Below are 8243 nucleotides of genomic sequence, written 5' to 3' on the forward strand. Positions count from 1 at the left end.
GAAATAAATATATTAATAATATATGTCTTGAATCATATAGATGGATATATATTTAGTTATTTACCATTCCAATGCAATTAGCTAGAGAAAGAGAATTGAGTAATATGAATGTAGAGCTTTAAGTACACAGTACTAGGACTGGCAATGAGTAGGGTAGGGTAGGGTTTAGACTCTATCCTAACCTTACCTGCGGGTTGAAAATTTTATTAAAACTCTACTCTACTCTACCTGCGGGTTGAGAATCTCTCAACCCTAACCCTACCCGCACCCTAAAGTTCTAAACCCTACCCTATCCTACTCTACTCGCAGAAATATCAAATTTTTTCAAAGTAAATATAAAATTTGTAACACCCTAATATTCAAATCCTTATGCTCGAGTCATAAGTCAATGATATTACGGTGGTACGACTCTCAGGTGGATTTTTAATATATAAATATAGGTAATTTCGAAAAGAGTATTAATCGAGAAGCCTGAAAAGAGTAGAAATAAAATCGCGAAGACGTATCACTCACGTTTCGACAACAAAAGATAAATCGTGAAGCCGAAAACGATATACGGACAAGGCGTAGAGGAGATTAAGAGATAGATAACAGATAGATATATATAACATAAGTAAATAGCCACTAGTCGCGACCCGCGAAGTTTAGGCCGGCTAGGGTACAGTATGAAAGTAGATGACAACAGTACATCCTAATCTCTCCCAAAGGAAACATAAGAGCCTCTATAGGCAAGTTCCAAAAGAGTTCAATACATAATATAATCTTTTCAAAACATAGGTGGAGAGATTCTAATCAAACACAAAGTAGAGGAAATAAAGATCTTCGCCGTCTCTCAGACGACCCACAAACTCACTTCTGAGCACCTGGACCTGTATCTGAAAAACAAGAGATATATACGGAATGAGAACCCCGGGCCCATGGGTTCCCAGTACGGTAAAAGTGCCAAATAAATACAATGTACTGCAATAAAAACTCACCAAGCATCCTAAACTCCTTTTCACCAAGTATCCAGCCTAGATTCTCACTAATCTATAAATAGGCATCTGTCGTAAGGGAATACTAAATCTAGATCACATCTCATATGACTCCCAACTCGCTGACTCTCCCACGAATCAGATTTCAGAATCATAAAAAAAGCCATCATCAGTCGTGCTGTCTCAGCAATTCTATATCAATATATCATGCCCTCCCTGGAACTAGTGAAACCACATCACTGCGTCTACCCAGGGAGCTCAAATTGTAAGACCCAGAATCTTTGAAAAGTCTTATTATGATCAAGTCTCAAATCCTACAATTATTTATAGCCTTAAATTCAGAGATTATTTTATTAAAGATAATTAAGGCAAGTTTTGATTTATTGAATTTGAGATAAGTTATGATTATTATCCAATTTTATAATTATTGGATTATTTTCTATATTTAAAGTATAAGGTTGATAGTTATGAAATAATAAGGATTTTATAAGATTTGGATTAGATAAGTAATATTTTAAATATTACTACTGCTATTTTGAAAAAGAGAGAAATTAATTATATTATTTCTAATTATTTTGATTTGGGCATTTTATTGAAAATAATTTGTGAAATTGATGAGCAAATAGTATTTTCTATGTACAAATAGTGTTGAATTTAATTTGGGTTTCAATTACTATATTATCCCCAATTTTATGTGAAATTACTATAATGCCCCTAATCCTAATTTTGCTAAACCCATTCCCTTCCATCCTTCCTCCATGCTGCGCAGCCCAACCCCTTTCCTCACTGCCTTTGCTGCGCAGCAGCAACAACAACGACACACACAGTTTCCTTTGTTCTCCAAGAAAGAAAGAAACAAAGAGAAAGAGAGATTTGAGGGAGAAGGAAAGGAGATCTGAACGACAAAAGGAGAGGTCGCGAAACAGGGAGAGATGGACCCGCGCCCTGCCATCGACCCACGCGTCGCCGCCGCGCCACCGTCCATGTGCCACCGTCGTTTGGTCCATCCATGAGCTGCTGTCAGAACCGTGCGAGGAGGAGCGTCGCCGCCATTAACGTCACGAAGGAAGAAGCCCAGAGGGGAGAGAGACACCGTGCGACTCTGAGGGAGGAGGACGCGGCCAGTGACGCGAGGAGCACGACCCACCGCGTCGGAACCCTTTTCACGTTGCCAGCGTCGCCGTGGCCTCCAGTCGCGCCGTCGCCAGTCTGGGTTGCTCTGCCGCCGTGAATCTCCTCGCTGTTGGGGTCTCACCGTCGCCGTCCCTGTTGTGGCTGGTGTCGTCACTGAAGACCCACCATTGCTGGAGAAAGGAAGAGAGTCAGAGGAGGAGAGCCACGCCGGAGAAGAACTACCGCGGAGCTGTCCCTGCCGCTGCGCCCAGCAGCTGTCGGGAGCCTTGTCGTCGTTCATGGGGTGTGCCGGTAAGCTCATGCCGTCGGAAAACCTCGCTACCATCACCGAAAAAGCCACTGCCGGTAAGGGTCTTGTCATTAGCCTCCGTCCTTTTGAATTCCGAGAATATTATGGTCACTGCATGTTGGTTTCAGTTGTCGTGATTGGAATTCGTTGCCGCTGCCGCTTGAGGTGGCTGTTGGGGCTACCGCCCAACCGGTTCAGAGGCCGTTGTTGTTCGGTTCAGCCGTTCTTTCTTAGTTTCAGTAAGTATTCCGGTTTCGAGAGCTCTGCGTTAGTGTTCTGTTCTGTGTAATAAAGTAATCGTAATGTTAATGGTTTTAGGAGCTAGAATCCGGTTTGCTTGTGCCGTTTGGGGCTGTTTCTGCTTTTGAGAGAGCGGGCAGAGCCGAGATTTTGATTGCCGGTGATTTCGGGTCGAGATAAAAGGAGTTGGTTAACGAGTTGGGTTGTGGTTCCAATGTTGTGAGGTAGGGGCGCTTTCCAAAAACTATATTTCTATATGTTGGAATTATTACATATGGATACTGATGTGAGAAAATGTGTATTTGGTGATTGTGTCGGTCTTATGTATTATTTGATTGACTCGAATGTTTATGGATGTTGGTTTGGCTGAGTTGTTGTGCGGCTTTGTGAAATGTAATGTTTTGAAGCTGATTCTTTAAATATTTGAAATCTGAGTTTAATCCGTTGAGGATTGGTTTGAATTGAGTCAATTGTTTTGATGATGTGAAAGATAGAATACTCTTTGGAATTCAGCCTGGTTTGCTTTCACTGATTTGGTTTTGATAAATGATTTGTTGCTGAACCGATTCTTTAAAGCTTTGGAAATGAGTTAAATTGATTGATATTGAGTTGATTTCTGAAATAGTTTCCTTGAGATATGCCACTGAGGCGACTGTTGGATTTAGTTTGCTTTTGAATTGATTTCTGGTTTTGGGCTGTTAAAAAGGAATGAGAATCGGTTTAGTTGGGACCCGAACCGGGTGGCAAAAGTCCAAGTTTTAGGGGAGGTGCTGCCGAAATTTCTACAAAATCCTACTCTTGTTTGTAAAGTTATTTAAAAAGGGTTGGATTTGAGAAATTGTATTAATTGATTTATTAAGAGAATATTTATGTTTTCAAGCTTAATTTATTTAATGAACTTTATGCGTTGAGTTCGGCTTATTTAGAAACGAACTATTTGTACAGTTTGAATCACTGAAGGAAAGAATGATGCTCTAATATTGATTTCAATATAAAAAGGAGCTTTTAGTGATTTTAAAGGAATTTAGACTTTTGATTGAGTAATCAAGTTTGAGGCATTTTGGAAGAGCTAGAAAAATGGGTTCCAAAAAGAAACCTGAAAGTGGTTTGATTCAAATGAACCGGTTCCGTTTCAAATGAGTTGATTTTTGGACCGGGTTGGAACTTGTGATTTTGTATGATCGGTTTCATAATAAATTCAGTTTTGTTTACTTGAACCGGGAATCTATGATTTTAAAAGTTTCAATGAATTTTAAGGAATTTATATAAGTTGACCTTCCCTAAAGACTTGGGACTCTGGCAAGAAACTTTTGTTATAAAATCCCATTGTTGGATGGGTGATTTTGAATGTTCCCAAGAAGAATCTTTAACTTTCCATGGTTTTGGAAGTTTTGGAAAGGGAATGCCGAGAGTGGCTTTGTTTTAAAAAGGGAACTCACTTTGAGTAAATTTGGCTTATGAGCCTGAGATGATTTGAGAAATGAGATCTTTAAAGCCAAGGCTAAAAAGAGTTGAAATTTGATTTCAAAGTGAAATGGCTTGAGAAAAGTGATTTATGGCTTAAATGCCGGTTTTATGAATTTGATGATGTTGAATGGTGGAAGTGTTGTTTTGTTGTGAGCCGGAATGGCCGTGTATGCTATTGAACTATGGCTGATTGCCGAATGAGTTGTGAGCCGTATGACTGATTATGAATTATGAACTTAAGCCGAAGGGCTGTATTTATTGATAAATTGGCTGGTTCTGAATTGAACCGTGAGCCGGATGGCTGAGATGGATGGTGATCCATGGTTGAGTATAAATGCATGTATGCAATTGAATGAATTGTGAACTTAAGCCGGATGGCTGAGATGAATGTTGTATGCGAGTATGCTTGTGTTTTCTCTCTGGTTGTAAGGGTGACAGGGCACCGATACCCTCTAATGGCGACAGGGCGCAGATACCCTCTAATGGCGACAGGGCGCAGATACCCTCTAATGGCGACAGGGCGCAGATACCCTCTAATGATAATAAAGCGCAACAGAGAGACTGTGTCCGGGTTAGCTACCGGATACGTCGGGTTGGCTTGGTAACCGACAGATGATATCATCAGCCACTAGGGACAGGCATGCATCATATGCATTTGTGTGACATTGGTTGGGTGTGCATATTATACTTGGTTTGCCTATGTGATTAATTGCTAACTGTTCTACTTGTAATAACTGTTTGTTTGTGCTTGAACTTCCTATTTGTGTTTGCTACTGGGATTCTGTTGGACTGTGGTGATTGTTTGATTGTTGGATTGTTTGGGCCTAGGGCCGTGGTTGAAATGAGATGAACCGATGGTTGATTTCGGTTTTATATTTCTGATTTGGAATAAAATATGAAAGCCTATTTTGTTTCAGTATAGATAAACCGTTTTGAAAGGCTTTTGAGTTTTTGAGAATTGAATGGTTCCTCTTTCAGAAAAGATTTCCGACTTTACTTCTATTGTAAACCGTTGTTTTTGAAAAGAGGCATAAGACGGTTATGAATCACTGGTGCGGTTATCTTCACGTATCCTATTACAGTAATTCCCAAAAACCCTCTACTGAGAACCCTTTCGAGGATGATGTTCTCACCCCCCCTACATTTTTCCCCTTTCAGGATATGGGCGCAGAAGTTACGAAGAGCTTATTTAATTGTTGTGATGCTCTGTATTGTTTTAGCTATGGTTTATTGTACCCTCACCTTTATCTTGATATAATCTGTAAGAGGGATAGGAATTGTATTGGATTATGGTTGTAATATTACTTATATATATGTATGTATATATATGGATGTACTCTTTATGAGTTTTGTAAGTTGTATGGTATTTATGGATGTATGATATCGGATGAAAGTATTTTTGGATCGGTATTGCAATTTAAAGTTTTAAACAGGCTCATATTTTAGTATTAAATAATATAAAGTCGTCGTAATGTCCGAACTATCAGAGTCGCGCAGCCGGAAGTGTGAGCTTTGGTAGTTAGGGTGTTACATTATGGTATCAGAGCAGTCCTTCCTGTAGAGCCTGAGGAATGGACCGACTATGCTTTAGTTGCATACTCTGAGTGTTTGTCATGTATTAGGTCTTGTCGAATGACGAGAATTAGAGCTTTATGCACATGACAGTCTATTGATTAACGCTGTTAGTCTTGCATTGCATAATTCTTGGTATTAAGTTTGGCCGGCTTAATACTAGTGAATTATGTATATGAAAGCACTGATGGCTTATCATAGATGAAATCCGAGTTTTGAGTAAAGCGAATCGCGGGTTTTGGAAAAGTTGGAGACTATTTCTCGAGGCTATTCAGTTGTGTGTCTTGAATTTTGTTCAAGTCGACCCGTTCTTTTATATCCTAACTTGAAGTTCTTGTTTGCTAGTCCTTCTGAAAAGTAGTTTGACTTTTTCAACTCTATTCCTCTATCCATATGCATTCTTGTTTGACCTTAAGTGCATATGCTGGTTTAAGATCCTTGTTGCATCTATCTTCCTCTGTTTGAGTTCTTCTTGATTCAAGTATTCTTTGATATAGCCTTGAACTTGTCTTAATGTGCTGTGACTTTTAACTCCGGGTTCTGATTCCATTTTTTGAGAAATTGTTAATTCAGTTTTTCTCTTACTGGACAGTGATCACAGCCAATTTTGAGATTTTATAAATTGCTGTTGATTAGATATATACTTTTCTATATCTGAAACTTTGAAATTATTTATGCAGTTTAACAACTATTTCTTTCTAATACCTTGCCTGTACTTTTACTGGTTTACGCAATTGCACTTACCTTAAAAGTAAATTTGACTTTCTAGTAATTTTACTATAGTTCCAATGGACATCTTTATTTAATTGTGTATTTGGATATTTTCCGAAATTCTGGAAAAAAAAAGGGGATTTCTCGCTTTTGTCCCGGTTGAGTTTTGTTTGATAAACTTTACTTAATTCATTTTTATTTGAGTTTGATTTAGCATACCACCTGAGTTATGCCATTGTTGTTCTTTTGAAAATTTTGAACTCATAGCTTTCTTCCTATGAACGGACTAAATTCTCTATAAAATCTTCCATCTCCATGAATGTCATGTTTGACCTTGTTTTTAACTGATCTTCTGCATCTTGTGAATATTGCCATTGATCTTGGTTTTTCCTTTTTGTGAATCTCATTCGTATATGAGTAAGTTTGATTCGTTTCAAATTAGTACATCGTTTATTCTCTCATTATCTCTGCAAGAGTTTTTAGTCAAAGATTTATCCTTGAGAAATTACTAATGGTTGAGTTGTCTTTTCCTATGACTTTTGTATTCTTTTGGATCAATTGAAAGCTTGTTTGATGACTCATGCCTAGTAAATCTTGTTTGGACTACTTTGGTTTAAGATCCTTTCTTGCAAGGCTTGACTCATTTTTAGTACATCTTAAACTTCTTGAATGTTCTTCTGAGATGGTGATTTCAAGAAACACTTTTGGAGTCTTGTTTTGAACTTTCAAAGGAATTTTGAATTCTCTTTGGAAGAATACTAGATGGAATTTATTTCTGTTGTTTGATTGAGATTGAAACCATTGTCCAATTTTGACGAAATTAATTTAAAGTTGGCATGCGCCATTTTAAATGAGGTTTTGGAAAGCTTCCTTGTTTAGTGGAAACTGGTTTGTTCTAATGCACCACTTATTTCCTTTACCAAATTGTAAGCAAATTTTTATCTCGGAATTTCTTTTCTAAAAAGAGTTTGACTTCCTCTTTCACCCTTGCTATGAATGTTATACACGCTTGTTTGAATATGAACTTTGGGAATTTTTGAACAAGCATTTGATTCTCTTCCGAGTTTTATGATTGCTTTTGGTTAGGTTGTGCACCTAACTATCTTTCTAAAATGTTTGAGGAAATATTTTAGCTATTAGTCAAACTTGTGTGCATTTTGTTTTAGAACTCTACAAAGTCTACTTCAACGTGAATTTGCATTAAAGCAAAGACACGGTTATGCTTTTGTTACTCTCTTGAAGGATATTGTTACTTAACCTTCTATTTCAGACTGCGAAGTGGTTTTTTTTCCGCAAGTTTTCAATTCTTTTATGAACAATGTATTTGGAAGTATTTTTTAATCATGCTCTTAAGTTCTGTGAGTTTTGTCTTGGGTTTGAAATATTCTCTTCTGTAAACCTCATGCTTTCTCGACTCAGCTTGAGTTTGTTTCAAATTGATGCACTGGTTTTCTTCTTATTGATCCTATTGAGCTTCTTTGATCTAAGGGTTATCTTTGAAGTTATCAATTGAATTGTGTCTAGCAAACTTCATTGCTCGAACATCCTTGTTATTCTGGAACTGGATACATTCTCTCAACTCTTTGAGTATTATCCTTGACATTTGACTCTCCTCTTTAAATCTTGTATCCTTCTGAGTAGACTCGAGAATTGTTTTGATATCACGTGCGACTTGTAGACGTATACGTAACGCGATACGTTAGTTCTTTAAGACGTGATATGTGTATATGAAAGGTGAAGCGGTAGGTGTGTAATGTTATGATGAGTTGTGTGTGTTTTGTCCCTTGCAAACGAGCTTGCGGGTGTTAGGCTTATGATTGGCTATGAGGTTGAAAAGTGCCTGATGAGGTTAGAAA

At 37.9% G+C, this 8243-nt stretch overlaps 1 long non-coding RNA gene across 1 annotated transcript; it reads left to right on the plus strand.

Moving 5' to 3' along the window:
* Positions 1-2715: 2715 nt before the first annotated feature.
* LOC114924736 (uncharacterized) lies at positions 2716-5531 on the plus strand. The gene is made up of 2 exons (XR_003812145.2): positions 2716-2861; positions 5263-5531. It is a non-coding gene; the product is annotated as an uncharacterized lncRNA (long non-coding RNA).
* The last annotated feature ends 2712 nt before the right edge of the window (positions 5532-8243 follow it).

This window comes from Arachis hypogaea, chromosome 11 (assembly GCF_003086295.3).
Source record: "Arachis hypogaea cultivar Tifrunner chromosome 11, arahy.Tifrunner.gnm2.J5K5, whole genome shotgun sequence".
In the NCBI taxonomy this organism is placed as follows: Eukaryota; Viridiplantae; Streptophyta; class Magnoliopsida; order Fabales; family Fabaceae; genus Arachis; species Arachis hypogaea.